This window comes from Oxyura jamaicensis, chromosome 28 (assembly GCF_011077185.1).
Source record: "Oxyura jamaicensis isolate SHBP4307 breed ruddy duck chromosome 28, BPBGC_Ojam_1.0, whole genome shotgun sequence".
NCBI classification, from domain to species: domain Eukaryota; kingdom Metazoa; phylum Chordata; class Aves; order Anseriformes; family Anatidae; genus Oxyura; species Oxyura jamaicensis.
In genome coordinates, this window is record NC_048920.1 from 5123441 (window position 1) to 5137891 (window position 14451).

General features: G+C 41.8%; 1 protein-coding gene across 1 annotated transcript in view; it reads right to left on the reverse strand.

The window, feature by feature from the left end:
* Positions 1-14168, reverse strand: part of LOC118179203 — a 30225-nt gene extending 16057 nt beyond the window's left edge. Inside the window, exon 1 of the mRNA XM_035348362.1 lies at positions 14163-14168. The gene's annotated coding sequence lies outside the window, so the exon portion shown is untranslated. The remainder of the gene's footprint in view (positions 1-14162) is intronic.
* Between the last annotated feature and the right edge of the window lie 283 nt (positions 14169-14451).

Genomic DNA, 14451 nt, shown 5'->3' on the forward strand with positions numbered 1-14451 from the left:
GGTACTGAGCAAGTTCCCAGTAACGGAGAAACCGAGAAGAGCCTGTGCTAACAAGTGTAAAGGTTCCTCACTGACCTCATGGTGTGATTAAGATGCATTACAGGAAGCACACAGAAAGGCTACAGTGCTGCCTGTATCAGCACCCTCATCTGCTTAGCTCAGTACAAAGACAAAATTCATCAGCAGCACAGAGAAAAGCTTTTAGAAATACACATAATTAAATTAGACCATCAAAAAGATGATCTAATCATGTCAGCTCAGTTATTCAGAGTAGGGCAAGCTGAAATCTTTCATGCCACCTAAACTGGAAGCCTTCTGCTGCACCAGTCCTCTGGTGGCAATCCTCATGTCCAAGGAGGTGATTCACTCAGGCTGTGCTCTCGCTATTCAATTTAACAGTAGGTCTTTTTTGGATAAGAAAATCCTTTCTGTTTGATAATAATGAGGAAAATAAAAATAAATTGAAAAGAGTACCCTGGACACCAGAGGGTGTTGTGCAGAGTGGGAACAGATGTGGTGTGGACTGGGGGTCCTGTGGGTGGGAGAGTCACTGTCAGGGCTGCTCACAGCCCTGGATACTCTGCCCAGCTGCCATGGTGCATTTTGGCAGAGACCCCTTTGTCCACTTCATCTTGTCATCGCAAGGCTATGTTATTCAAATGATGAAGCCCCTGCACTCCCTCTTCCTGCCATTCTTGCTCACTTGAAGCTTCTCTGTCCCTGCTGCATCCCGTCTGTGCATGATGGCAGTCTCCCATCTGCTGCTGCTCTGCAGGGTTTTCACTGGGGTACTGGGAAACGCGCTGTACGTGCACGGCCTCTTGTACCTCCCACTCCATTCTGGGAGCAGACCCAGGACTGCGGAGCCCTGCTGGGTCTCATTCCTGACCCTCAGCCTACACACACGCATCTGGTCTCCTGTCAGTCTCCTGTTGCTTTGTGGTTCAGGCACTGTGCAAACAACCTGACTCTTATCAGATGTTTGGTTTCTAGAGACAAAATGCTCCTACACTGAGCCTTGTGTCACCACCGGTCCTTCTGAAGCTGCCGTGCAGCTGTCTCTGAGAACAAAACCACTGGAACAAGTGGATGAAGGGTATACAGACAAGCCTTTCAGCCTCCAGCCTCTCCCCAAAGGTACAGAGAGTTTAGCCTTGATCAAAGAGAGCTGTGGGCACAGCACTTGTGCAGCTCTTGTTCTTGGGCAAGTCCCAGCTGGAAGCAGCAAGGGCCAGACCCCAGCCCGAGAGCCAGCTGGACACAGCACAGCCTCTGCTCCTGTCTGCTCACTGGGTTCTGTCCCCCACTCCTGCAAAACAAACTGCTAACTGCTGCAGGAATACTGCAGAACACAGCACGGCAGCGACAAGCTGAGTGCTTTGCATGGGGATACAAACAGGCTCTATCTGCATGGGCCCATCCCAACTCCCTGGTTTATTCCAGGGACCACAGGTCGGGAGGTGGAGACTCAAAGCTGCTCCAATAAGAGTGAAGTGGTGCTATCCAAATTGTGTGGTTAGAAAGCTTGGCAGCAAAAAGTTATCTCGTTGATTAGAAGTCTGTTAAGAGAGAAAAAGCAAACTGTAGGAATGAGGTGCAAACTTTCACCATGGAAAGAGATTAACAGCTTTATATCCTAACAATTTGTGCTATAGCCAGGATTACTGCATATATTTAGTGATGATCTATAAAAGAGTGCAGAGTAGATGTCAGAAAATTATGGCTTACAGAAAATTATTTAGATGTGAGAGAATTCTGAGTAAGCCTAGATATGGAAGAATTTTGAGGAACTTTGGAAGGACAGAAAAAAGGATCATCTGGGCAATACGATGAGAGATTAAAGTCAGTGCAATGCAATGCATATGAGAAGAAACAGATTGAACTATTCCTGGTCTTCATGCATTGTAAATCAACTAAAAGGCCTTGGTGTCACTATAAAGAGTTCATTAAGAAGCATCTGCTTAGCAAAGTGTTCTGACCAGAAAAGCATTAGGGCATTATGATATTTAAATATACATTTTATGCAATGATGAAAATATTATAGTGCCATATATTACACAAGTGATTATACCTCCTCATCTGAAACAGCGTGTTCATTCCAGTTCTGTTTCCCTCATTTGGAATATATAAATCAAGTTCAAAGTGTGCAAGAAGAAATGCTGGAGACTTGGAAGATTTCCATACAAGAAGAGACAGCTTGGACTATTCCAACTTTAGATAAGAAATTAGTAATGAAAAAAGCTGAATTTCATTCAATAATGAATGGCATTGGAAAATAAAAAATGATCTTCCAAAGTACTTCGTGTTTTTACTGCTAACAGAATAATAAGAAGGCACTCATATAAATTCAAATAATCCTTTTATGTCAACCACCATTAAAACTCAGATGAAGTATTTCTGATCTGGAAACTTATTAATTCAACATAGTAATCTGTGCCTAAGTATTCAGTGAGATTCAAAAATGAGTTACCTCCTCTTCCCAAATATACTTGCAGACAGAGAATGCCAGTCATCACATTCGGATATTAAATAGTTTTTGTTAAATTCTCAGTCCTCTGGGAGACTCCAAGATTATTTCTTGGGACAGAGCTCGTACTTCTAATACACTGCCAAAACTGGGACTTTGGACGTTCTCAGTTGCCAGCACATTTTATCTTGGAAACATCCAGAAATGCTTCTGTAATATCAAACCCAGTAAATCTAGGCTGCTGCTATCCACATGTCAATTTAGCTGCTGACGTAACAATTAAGGCAAGTAAAATTCATTCCACATGCACTACCTTATTTCAAGTAATTTCAGGTAATTCCCTAACCTCCAACTACTGGTTTCAAAACCTCAAAAAAATCTATTACACTCCAACTCCCAATGCAACCCTGCAGCCGAGGGTGGAGTGAACCATGTGCTTGGGAGCCCTCAAAAGCACTTTGTGGGCAGCCTGGTGGTCACAGGAACCTGCAGGAGAAATCTCTGCATCACTAAAAGTGGCCTCAAGGCCAGTCTCAGAATGAAATTCACCCTGAAGTCTAGATGCTGATTCTTGGGAGTGAACTCAGGGCTTGATGTAGGGCAAGTTAGTCCACGGTGATCTGCAGGAGCCCTCCACCAAGCCAGCAGCTGAGCTCACCATCGCGCCATTTCCTGGTGCTGTTGGAAAAAAGGGAGTGAAGAGCCACTCCCTTTGCCTTTTACCAATGCACTTTAATAATGCACCTACCTTTAATAGATGAAGTGATGAAATTAAACCTTACCGGAGGTTAATTACTTTGAACCAAAGTTGTGAAACTGAATTTCACTGCCAGGTGTGCAAGGAGCAAGAGACAGGGACAGCAGTCCCAGATGAAGAGTGTCAGTGGGGACTTGTGCTGGGGACCTGAAATGCTTCTGCCACCAAACTGCACCCCTCTTCTCAGGCATAAAGTTTTCAAGGTTTTAAAAGCAACACTGACAAAACATCTCTATGTCTATCTTATACTCTATGCATTAGGTTTTATAGATTTCAGAAATTGTTTTTGCATGCTACCCAATCAAAGTTTAGGGTTTGAAATGTTTAGTGCATTAAGACTACACCTACGTGGAAACCGAAATGTCTGTTTCCTAGGAAATTCTGTGATTTGAAACGCAGTTTTCAGTCCAATGTAGAGTGAAATGTCATATTTAGAAATTCAGAAAAAAATGAAATGTTTAAAAAGTTTTTAAAAGTTACTTGAAATACTCTGTTGTCATCTTGACAGGCTTCTTTTATATTCTTATTGTAATTTATTACATCAAGTGATAATTTTCATAGCAAAAATTATTTTGAAAGGAAAAATGAAAATGCTATGTTCTTGTCATTTAAAAATGGAACATTTCAGCCTTATTTGCATGTTTGACTTTGCATTCAGAGTAGAATGGACAAAACCCAACACATTCCTAGCAAAAGTTTAGCAAATGATGTTTCATTGAAATCTAAGAGGAAAATACCCAATGAGAATGATGCCCAGCTGCAGCACTCTACACTGAGCCATTCCTAGACTAGTCCCACTTGATCCCTCTTGCAGTCCTTTGACTTAGCTTCAGCAGTGCTTCTGTGAAGACACAAGGGGGACTCACATGCTGATGATCCCTTTTTTTATTGCTTCTTCATTGGTATTTAGCATTACCTGTCACTCTTCAACTTCTGCTCAAAGTCAACCATGACCTGGCTTGGGGAAGGGCTCAGTGCTGTGCTGGGGTTGCTAGCCTTGGTCAGACCACAGCCATCAGGGGGAAGTCTGCAAGACTGCAAGTCTGCAAGATTTTCCTCTCCCTGCAGGGAATATCTCCTGCTATGGAAGGAAGGAGCCAGGCGTGTGAAAGGGAACCTGCTCCAACTCTTTGAGCTGAGCCAGAATGGCTCTACCCACATTTTTTACCTGCATGGCCTGCCTGCATGCATGAAGGGTGAATAAGCAAGGCACCTGTACATCCTGCAGGGCACCTGTCTGTGGGTGGAGATGTGCTGATGGGTCCCTGTGTTTCTGCAGAGTGGCCCTTGCAAGGGAATCCCTTGGGCTCCTCTCACAGTAATAGTGAGCACCTGCCTGGCTGCAGAAAAACACAACCAGGGTACATTTGCCACAGAAAGGGAAAGCCCTTCTAAAGAATGCAATGCGAGAAATGCAGGTATACAGGATCCACGCACGTCCCTGAACACTTGACCTTCACATTAACTCTTTTCACCACACCCCAGATACATTGGCATCCAGTATTACTTCATGCCGCAGGTGCTATGCTTTCCTGTGTGCATAGAGACAGAATGCCTCCTCACTGCATCGGCATTTACTTTCCTAACCATCCCCCTTGCCCACTTAACCATTTGATTGCTGAGGAGTGCAAAACACCACTATTAAATCTAGACCAGTCCTTGGACTTGAATATACATAAAATTCAGAGGTGTCTAGGTCTGGGTTTCAGTGGGATCGAGCAGATAAAGAGGGGATGCTTGCAAAACTGGGAGCCCCAGCAGCAATTATGCACCACGGCTTTCAGCAGATGCTCCAGCTCCAGCTGCGGGAGCTCTGCCCCCAGATGAGGCTCATCTTCCCTGCAGAGGCGATTTTGAAATTTACCTAGAGAACAGTTAACTTCATCCCTGGAACTGTTATTTGACAGAATTGCAGACACTCGTACAGAATAGTCCTTTTAGAAAGGATTTTTCCTTCAGAAAGTGCTTTGGACTCTTAATCTGTTACAGGGTTTAGTAGTGTTATTTACAGCCTGACAGGAGGAAAAAGAACCACTCCGCATGGCCCTGGCAGACAATGCAGGGCTCCTTCTCACATTGACTGCATCAAGGCAGCATTAACCTTTCAGAAATCTGTTGCAGAGCCTTGTCACCTAGACATACCTGGCTTTGATGCCCAGTGGCTCAAGCTGAACTAAAGAAATTAATGCCCTTTATGAACTGATTCTCAGGGTTTCTGCAAAGTTTACACACAATTTCTTGTAAGGAAAACTGGGCACGAGTGGTGGCAATGCATGCCTCCTCTGCTTCTCACCTTCGAGCCCAGCAAGGCCTCGACCAAGCAGTGACCGAAGTGACAGCAGCCAGGGCCGCGCCAGCAGCGCTAGGCACATCCCTGTGGCCCCATCCCTCACCCCCTGCATGGTGCCCAGGCAGACGGGGGGCATGTCCCCCAGCGAGGCCTCCAGAGCCCCAGCCAACTCTGTCCCATGCTACCGGCTGCCCTGCACCATCTCATGGGAAAACACCACATCAGGGCACCTTCAGAGAAGCTCCCGCTCCACTGCAGACCCCTGAGAAGAGGAGATAACTCCTTGATTCTGCTATTTCAAGGATCAATTGAGCATAAAGCTTTTATTCTACATTCTGGATATTCATGTCACCAATTTACTGAATGTCTCTTTAGGAACATCTAAACCCATGACACAACAGTTTCACCCTTACAGGCTGCAGTGGGATGAACTCTATGAGATTAGCTTTGCCCTACAAATGCAAATTTGATAGCCTTTCATATTACAATGGTAGGTCCACCGAACCAAGCCTCCCAGGGACTTTTGTGATTCCCCAGTTTGGCAGCAATATCATTGCTGCCCCGTGAATGGCGTGGAGGAAACAAGATCTCAGGAGCCACTTATGGCTGCTGGTGCTGCTAGTGCGAATGGGCTTTCAGAGAGCAGGTAAGGAAGGAATTACCTCAATAATTTCCTTTAATTCATTAACTGCTCAGACTGTCAACTTGCAACCAAATTATTTCTTTTTCAGCAAAACTTTCCTGAATAATCATTTTTGTAAAGTATTTGCCACATGCATTTTTTACAAGTCGTGAGTTTTATTTCTAGATGTTACATGCAAACAATCCCCACAGTACTGATAGCTAACATAGCTTTGCATAGAGTTTCACCATGGCTTCTGACAGAGGAGTTTAAAATAATTACAAAATTAGTGTATGAAAAACTCATCCATGAAATCCCACTCTTTGGCAATCTGCTATTTACCTGCCAGAAAGTAATAGCATTGCACACAGTGCTGTGTGAAAGGCTTCAAAGTTTTATGATCCATGAACAAATGCTTATGGTTTACTAAAAAAGAAAAAAAAAAAAAGAGAGAGAGAGAGAGCAAGCAGGCAGGAGCACTTAAATGTTTTAATCAAGGAATGGTTTATTTATTTCTAAAGCCTTTGAATCTCTAACAATACTCCCATCTGTAATTCCTTGTAAGAACCTAGTTTCTTGTAAGAAACTTTTGAAAGTTTGGTGTTTGTCACATTTGCATAGATACTGGGAGGTAAGATTAAATAAATATGCAAAATTAGATGAATTTGATCAGACATTATTTAAAATTTTCATGGAAATATCTAGAAGCAGATTTTTTTCAAATCACTATTTGATGTCAGTGTTGCTAAAGGAAATTTCAAGGTTGCCATGAGCATCTTGTAGAGTACTAGATTATTAAAATCATTATTGTTGTAACATAATTAAATCTGAAATAAAGGCTACATAGATTCTTAAAGAAAATATATTTGACATATTGGAGACCTGGTAATGTATCCACACATGACAACTGTCTGCCTACTATAAGAGCACTATCTTACTATTGTTTTACTGTTCTTTATCTGTAAAAATAAGCTCCTTAAAGAGAAAAGTAATAAACTTTCTGCCTTAAGCCTCCAAAAATAATAAACTTTCTGCCTTAAAACTCTATTCTTTCCAGTGCATCATCTCTGTAAATGCAAATATGCTCTTGGGAACAGTTAGTATAATTTTCAGAGGTGTGTGGACAGTGAGAATCTCAATAAAGGAATTATTTAATTATTCTTTATGTTGAAACACCCTACATGAACAAACCAACGTCTCTGATTTTTTTTTTTTTAATTATTATTTTATTTTATTTTTTTTCCCTGGCAAAAAAATGCAGAAACCTGAGCCCACAGGTCTCACTGCAGCCTATGCTATTTGAGATTTTTCTCTGAAAGGACTTTTCACCAGCCTCCTATGGTACAGTGTCATGCTGCTGCGAAGTCCTTGACAGAATTTCTGGGACCTAGGGCAGAACTAAAGGAGCTGTTGAAGGTCCATTGCCTTCAGACAAGTTTCAAAGAAAACCCCTCTGATATATCCTCATTTCCTGGATGCTGACAGGTGTATCTTCCAGATGCCAAGCCTGATAGTTTCATGGAGTTGTGCTGTCAAAGTCATGGTGCACAGGAACATTGTAAATTGGAGTTAGGGATGTTTTCTCCCCAAAGGTCCAATGCTGGGGAAACTGTGATGTTCTAGTTGGAGATATTAGGTTAGAAAGGAAACCAAAGGGATACTCAAATCCTCTCTTAAATTAGCCTATCCCTCCAGGCAAAAGAAATCATCCTCTGACAAGAAGAAAAAACAATTCCCAGCTAGCACAAGCCTACTAACCTCTGGCTTGCTTTTCCCAGAGTTGTTCCACCTTGAAATGAGTTCACATAAGCCCAGAAACAGCCTCAGGACCAGAGCTGAATAAGGAAGCCAGATAACAAAAGACTCCTAATCCTTCTATTGTTTCCTTTGCTATTAAATCTCTTAGTAATTGGTCGGTGAATTGGTCACATAACTCCTCTGACCTCAGGATGGTCACTGGAGCATTACTGGAAGAGACTTGCTCCTGGGACTGTGCCAAACCCTTCAGATCTGAGGGAGGCAAAGACAGGCCTTCTCATGGGCTGCACCGCAAACACTGCTGCAACCCCAGTGGGGGCACTGACAACTGAATTTGCACAGAATGTAGATTCTGAAATCCTGCTCTGTGCTGCTGACAATCGCTGCTCTGCTCCACTCTTCTCTCTTTTCTTCTCTCTCTTCACAACAGCCGTGTTCAGACCATTTGTCCCCAAACCAAGAGATGTGGGGTCATCAACATATTTGAGAAGCTGCAGAGCTGCTTTACTCCTCTCCCAAGCACCCCAAACCCCAGAAGAGAACTTGGACCTTCTCCCAAGAGAGAAGAGCATCCAATGTACTTTCATCTGCATGAGTGCTGTAAAGATTATTCATGTTAGTTCTATTTTTTATATAAGAATTTCACACAGTATTTTTTTTGTTTTGTTTTGTTTTTAAATACTTCTCACTGCACAGCAGATAACAGCACTACATGTACTGGGAAAGGGAAATCAGTATAATCAGAAGCACACATACTAGGAAGTACATCCATGTGTGCAAAGACATGGCCCAGAGGAGTTCAAGGAACAGTCTCTGCCTCCAGCTAAATTGGCCCTTATTGGGTCTAAACATTCTCTGGCAAAATTTATCTGCATTGCTTAGCTGGTGACACCAGCAAAATTCATTGCAATTTTGGATTCTTTCCTTGCTGACCTCAAAGGCACTAAGCGGCTGGGGAGGTCTGTGCACCTCTTTGCCTTACATCTGCATTACACAACACAACTGTCGAGCCTCTGCTGAACTGGCCCTTGGCTGGGGGAGGAAATGTCTCAGACAATTTGTTAACAACAGTATGGAGGACAGATTATTTCTCGTCTGTTTTAAAATTTGTAGAAGCAGCCTCTTTCCTGGGGCCTTGTGGTCCTCCATCTTAGCCAAACGATATAATACCATGATTCAATGGAAGCTTAATAGAGGACAAATATTTGAATTTATAACATTGCAGTTTTGTGACAGTTACTTACCCCCCACCCTACAAAGAGAAACATGAACTTTTCCTTGTAAAAAGTAGTTTTGTTTTGTTTTCTTAGCTGAACAATTGTTTGCAGATGGCATTTGTATTAACAGCCATGCAATCAATAGATGCACATATTTCTTTAAAACATAAATAAATCTTGTGGTTTCATTCCAGACGCACAGAAAAACAAACAAACAAAAAACAAAAAAACCACCACCAACAACAAAAAACTTCTAGATATTGAAGGTGAATCTAAGCCAAAGCATCTACCCATCTAACAGAGGAATTGTCTTCCCCCCTTTTTATTAGTAAGCCTGACAAAGATACAGCATTGTGTTCTGGCATCAGCATGACTGATTTCAAAATAAACACATATGCCTAGCCAAAACCAAGAGCAATACAGGGCCCAAATGTTTAATCTCCCTATTTTTTCAAGCCGTTGGACTGTAGTCCAATGGAAATAGTCAGTGACTCTGGGGGAAGAAATTTGCTTGAACTAACTTCTGTTTCTATGAGCAGAAGTCTAAGGGTAATGTGATACAAGAGAGATTGCTGTTCAATCAGAGAGGAACAAACATCCTTTGATACTCCTTTTGTCCCCTGAGTCAATAATGCTAAGAAACTCCAGAGAAGCCTTTAATATGTTTCCTGCTTCTTTCTTGGATCATTTCCACACTGCGGACAGTCTTGTTCTTTGAACTGAATTTATATTTAATTTAATGAAGTAAAAATAGTTTTAAAAATTGAATCTTTAAAATAAAAGAGAAAAACAACACAAAAAACATATATTGACTAAATATTTTTCTTATACCTAAAATCCTGTGACTGCTTGAATTAATATTTTTTGTAAGAACTGCTAGATGAAAGAAATACAAGTCCACACATTAATCTCCCCAAAAGGTGTAGCTAATATAAGTTATTCAATTCTTCAACTAGGGAATGCATCATTTTCTCTATTTATTCTCAGATTTCCCATACGTATGACATATGTTCAAGGCAAGCCTTAGAATGGCATAAGACAGATGTGAGGCGAAAGTATAAATCTGACACAGATTTGGGAAACTGATAAAGGTAAAAATAAATGGGTCTGCATGACGATCTACACTACCAGGTTTTGCAGCTTTTATTATCAAAGATATTTCATGAAAATCACCCAGATTCCTATGTGACGTTGCTCTCTGTGGTGTACACACACTCTGCAAGTCTTCACTGCAGATCAACAACAATTTTACCAATCGAGGGCAGCTCTGATACTCCAGCCTGCCCCTCACTCCATCGCAACACCTTCATCAAATCTGCTCAGAGCTGAACCAGACCTTGATACTGTCACATATGTGTTGAAGGAGTTCTAGTTTTAGCCCACTGAGAGTTAAAAATAGGCTGAGGAACTAGGAGGGGATGCAGAACTGAAGCCAAACCACAACATGAAATTACTGCGCATATGTCCCATCCGCTGAGGTGGGGAGCTCTGCATGGTATGGGGTGTGAGTGTAGACCCCAGCATGGCCACCGGCAGGTTGGCTCCTTGACCTACATTTCCTCCTAGGAGATGGGAGAAGACGCACAGGAAGCTCAGGGCAGGGGAAAGGAGTTCAAGTGATTTGCATTCAGAGACTAATGGCATTTGACTTAAACAATCTCACCTCTTCTTTTTTTTTTTTTTTTTTTTTTTTTTTTTTTTAATTCAGATGAGAGATAATGAAAGAGCTTGAAGCCAAAAATAATAGATCATGTTTACAACCAGTCTTAGTAAAGAATATATGTTAACTAAAACAATCCAGCTTCAAGTTTCTTAAATAAATGGTATTCTTTGGATTTACAAATAGGTTGAAGATGTAAAATAGAACAACACCAAGACAGCAGGGAATCAGGACAGAAAAAAAACATGTGCATATCTCAGTAAGTGCTATCAGTTAAGAACTCAGCTAAGAAACATCACCAGATATTCACGGATGAGGGGCAATACTTCCACACACTGAAAGGTGCACGGATACGAAATAAAGGAGGCATGAGGCAGGGGGACTCTCATTCAGTAGTGAGACAGCTCCCTCTGCAATTCAACTCTCAGAACTGAAGCAACAATCTGTTGGTTAACTACCACAATGGAGAGCGGAGGCTTCCTCTATGGACACAGCCACTGCAGAGCTGAGCACTCTTGTGATGCCTGCTCCCCAGACAGACAACCTTTGCCATCAGTGCAAGACAGCTAGTTGGTGCTGAGTGTTCCCATTGCTGTTGGAGAGAGAACTTAGCTCTGCAGGGGCAATGCCTCTGGAAACAACTCAGCTATTATTCACTACCCAGTAAAAAGTAGACTTTCCTGGGAGGAGGCAAAAACAAATAGATGTTGCAATAAATCATCCTTACAAGCTGGACAGGTGTTCTGAAAAAGGTGTTTATTAATTCGATTATGTTAAATACCAACATAGAATGAAGTCAAGGCAGGTAACTCTTGCCACAGAGCCATAAAGCAGTCCTTTTACAAGGGTATTATTCCTTATGCATTATTTACCTGTGCTATTACCTTTTGGGTCTAATTTCCATCAATTCCTTTGCAAAATCTGTAAAAAACCCTCAAGTATATAGAAATTGACATTTTATCCTAAGCATATGCATACAGGAAATTATGTAAAAACTCCCCTCCAGAAACTCCCTAATAACTCAGAGGAGACCGGGCTGGGTTTGGACCTAATGACAGCACTACTGCAGGTAGCAAACAGCTCTGATTCTCTATCAATGTGGAGTATCCCAGCCTTCTTTGAATCTGTACTGCAGAACAGAACAGAATTTTCTATTGTGTCCCTGTCAGGTATAGACTAATCCTGGAACTGGTATTGCATCAGCTCTTACAACCTAGTATTTTATACTTCATTGCCACGGAATGGAAGGATCCAGTTTGCTAATACATACAATGATGCCACAAATGACAACCTGCATTTTGAACTGTGCTGTTATAACTAATTAGACAAAGTGTTCTTATATTAATTATTCCAGATGATGGAAAAAAAAAAGTAATTTAATATTCTATACAAAAGATGTCAAGGTTAATGATTCAATCAGAAGAACTGCTAGCAGAAAAAAACTCCGCATGACAGAAATTATGATATTAAATGAACAGAAAGAATTAAAGACTTCAGAATTAAAGGTGGCACCTACAAAAATCCAACATCCCCCTCTTGTACAATTACAAGGTTATATTTTATATATATTTTTTTCAGGTAAACAAACCATTGCTCTTCCACATTTTATTTTCTCCGAACAAATTCACAAAGACCTACATTTGTAGCACAAAATGCTTGAAAAATCCTTCAAACATGAAGCTTATTCCAGGGGGTGGCGTGAAAATTGGCCTGTTCATCTGCAGCATGAATGTCACCAGTCTGTACCTTGGCACTCTGCCTTTCGGCACTGCATGCAAGAGCAAGACACAGGTTCATATTTAAATCTATAATTCGTCCCACTGCCACTGTACTATAGGATTTGTATCTTCAGTGTAATGAAGATTTTTTTTTTTCTATCAGATCTGATTTGCCTCAAGCTAAGGAATTGCATCACATTAAATACAGTTAGGGCACCCCCCACCCTATAAATTGTCTCTTCTTTGTAAGTCTGTTTCTCACTTTTACTTATTAATTATAAAATCACAAGTAAGATCTTAATTTAAAATGGATGTCTTTAGCAGAGTGCTCCAAAGATGTTGAGAAGTTTAATTAGGCAGCCATGGAAGCCTCGTGGAAGTAAAACACTAGCGTGTTCAGCACTGGGCTTTGGCACAGGGACAGGCACAGTCCCCAGCGCTGTGCTCTGCCTCGTCCCTGCCCGCCTGCATCTGCCAGTACACCAGCTGCGCATGAGGGAAAATGAGAACCAGGCTCTGCTCCTGCAAAGGGAAATGCAGGGGTTGCAAAGTCCCTTTTAATTTTAGTTAAGCCTGTAAAGACAGGATATAAAATGCTACCAGACAACCTCATTATGAAGTCCAACTTAGTAGACTGATCTCAGGTTCCTTGTTGCTTTTTCCTTACAGTAAATGTTTGCTCCATTTCATTCTGCATTGCTCCGACAAAGCCCAAATACCTTGTGTTTCATTGCTGCATGGTGACAAGGGCTGACCCTTCCCTCCACTCCCTCTACAAAAGCTTTTGTGTTTTACATGTTGCTAGGAGGGAAGACATGGAAGGACGACTGTACTGCGTTAGCTTTGCCTTTGCCTTCTTCCCACCCCAAGGTATGCTGCATGACCTCAGTCTTTACCCATTGGCAGCTGCCACAGGAAGGAACAGATTCAATACAGAATTTAATCTGTAGTTAAACAGAAAGACAACATGGCTTGGTCAGACAACAAGGGTTTTAAATGCCCTGCCATGAAACAGCATGAATACCACTGAAATGATACTGCTAATGAGACCATGACCTTGAGCATCAAGCACAGCACCCTTGTGCCAGCAGTAGCAGTGCACTTCAGAAGAAACACACCAACCTCACGGGGTACGAGCAAAGAACAACTACTTCAAAAACAAACTACTTAGTTGCTTTAAAAATATCTAGCTTTCAATTAGCCTTTCATGATTCCTTACTGTTGTCCTTTATTCACATCTGCAATGTTACTTTGTGAGGTATAGGATGGCCTCTAGTGGCCCACAGGATGCACAAAGACACCCCGTCTTGTTTCTCTTAGCAAGGCATACATACCACGAGGGCACAGAGGCAAACACAAGCCATGCACAGGCAGGACTGATAGCAGAAAATCTCCACACAATATCCCCACCCCCATACAAATATATATATATATATATACATATATATATAAAATAGTAACTTACGAGATCTGTTTTTCATTTCTAGAAACATGGATAAAACTAATCTCGTATCTTTGTTTAAGAAATCTGCCTTTGCAGAACCTCTGCCTTATTAGGACAACAAAGACATGGTCAGGGTCAGGGTGGTATCGCTTTGGTGTGAAATGAGCTCAGTGATCTCATTCCAGTCCTGAAAGGATGCTATTGAACATCTCCAGTCTACTACTAGGACTGGCACCTGATGATTATTCAGCTCTCTGGGTAACTGAACCCACATGCAATGGCAGAGGGAGAGTTACCCTCCATTACATTCACTGCAGCAGCACTAGGAATCAGGAGGCAATGTAGTTTGCTTTTGTGGAATAATCTCAATTCATCCCTGTAATGCCAGCATAGGAGCAGCAACAGAAGGACTGTGTGCCTTGTCTCTTGGACGATCATAGGGTTTGCACATTTCTGGATGAAATGAGAGAGCTGGGGTGCAAGAGATCCCTTGCATGCCTGCATGCCTCTGTCCTAGC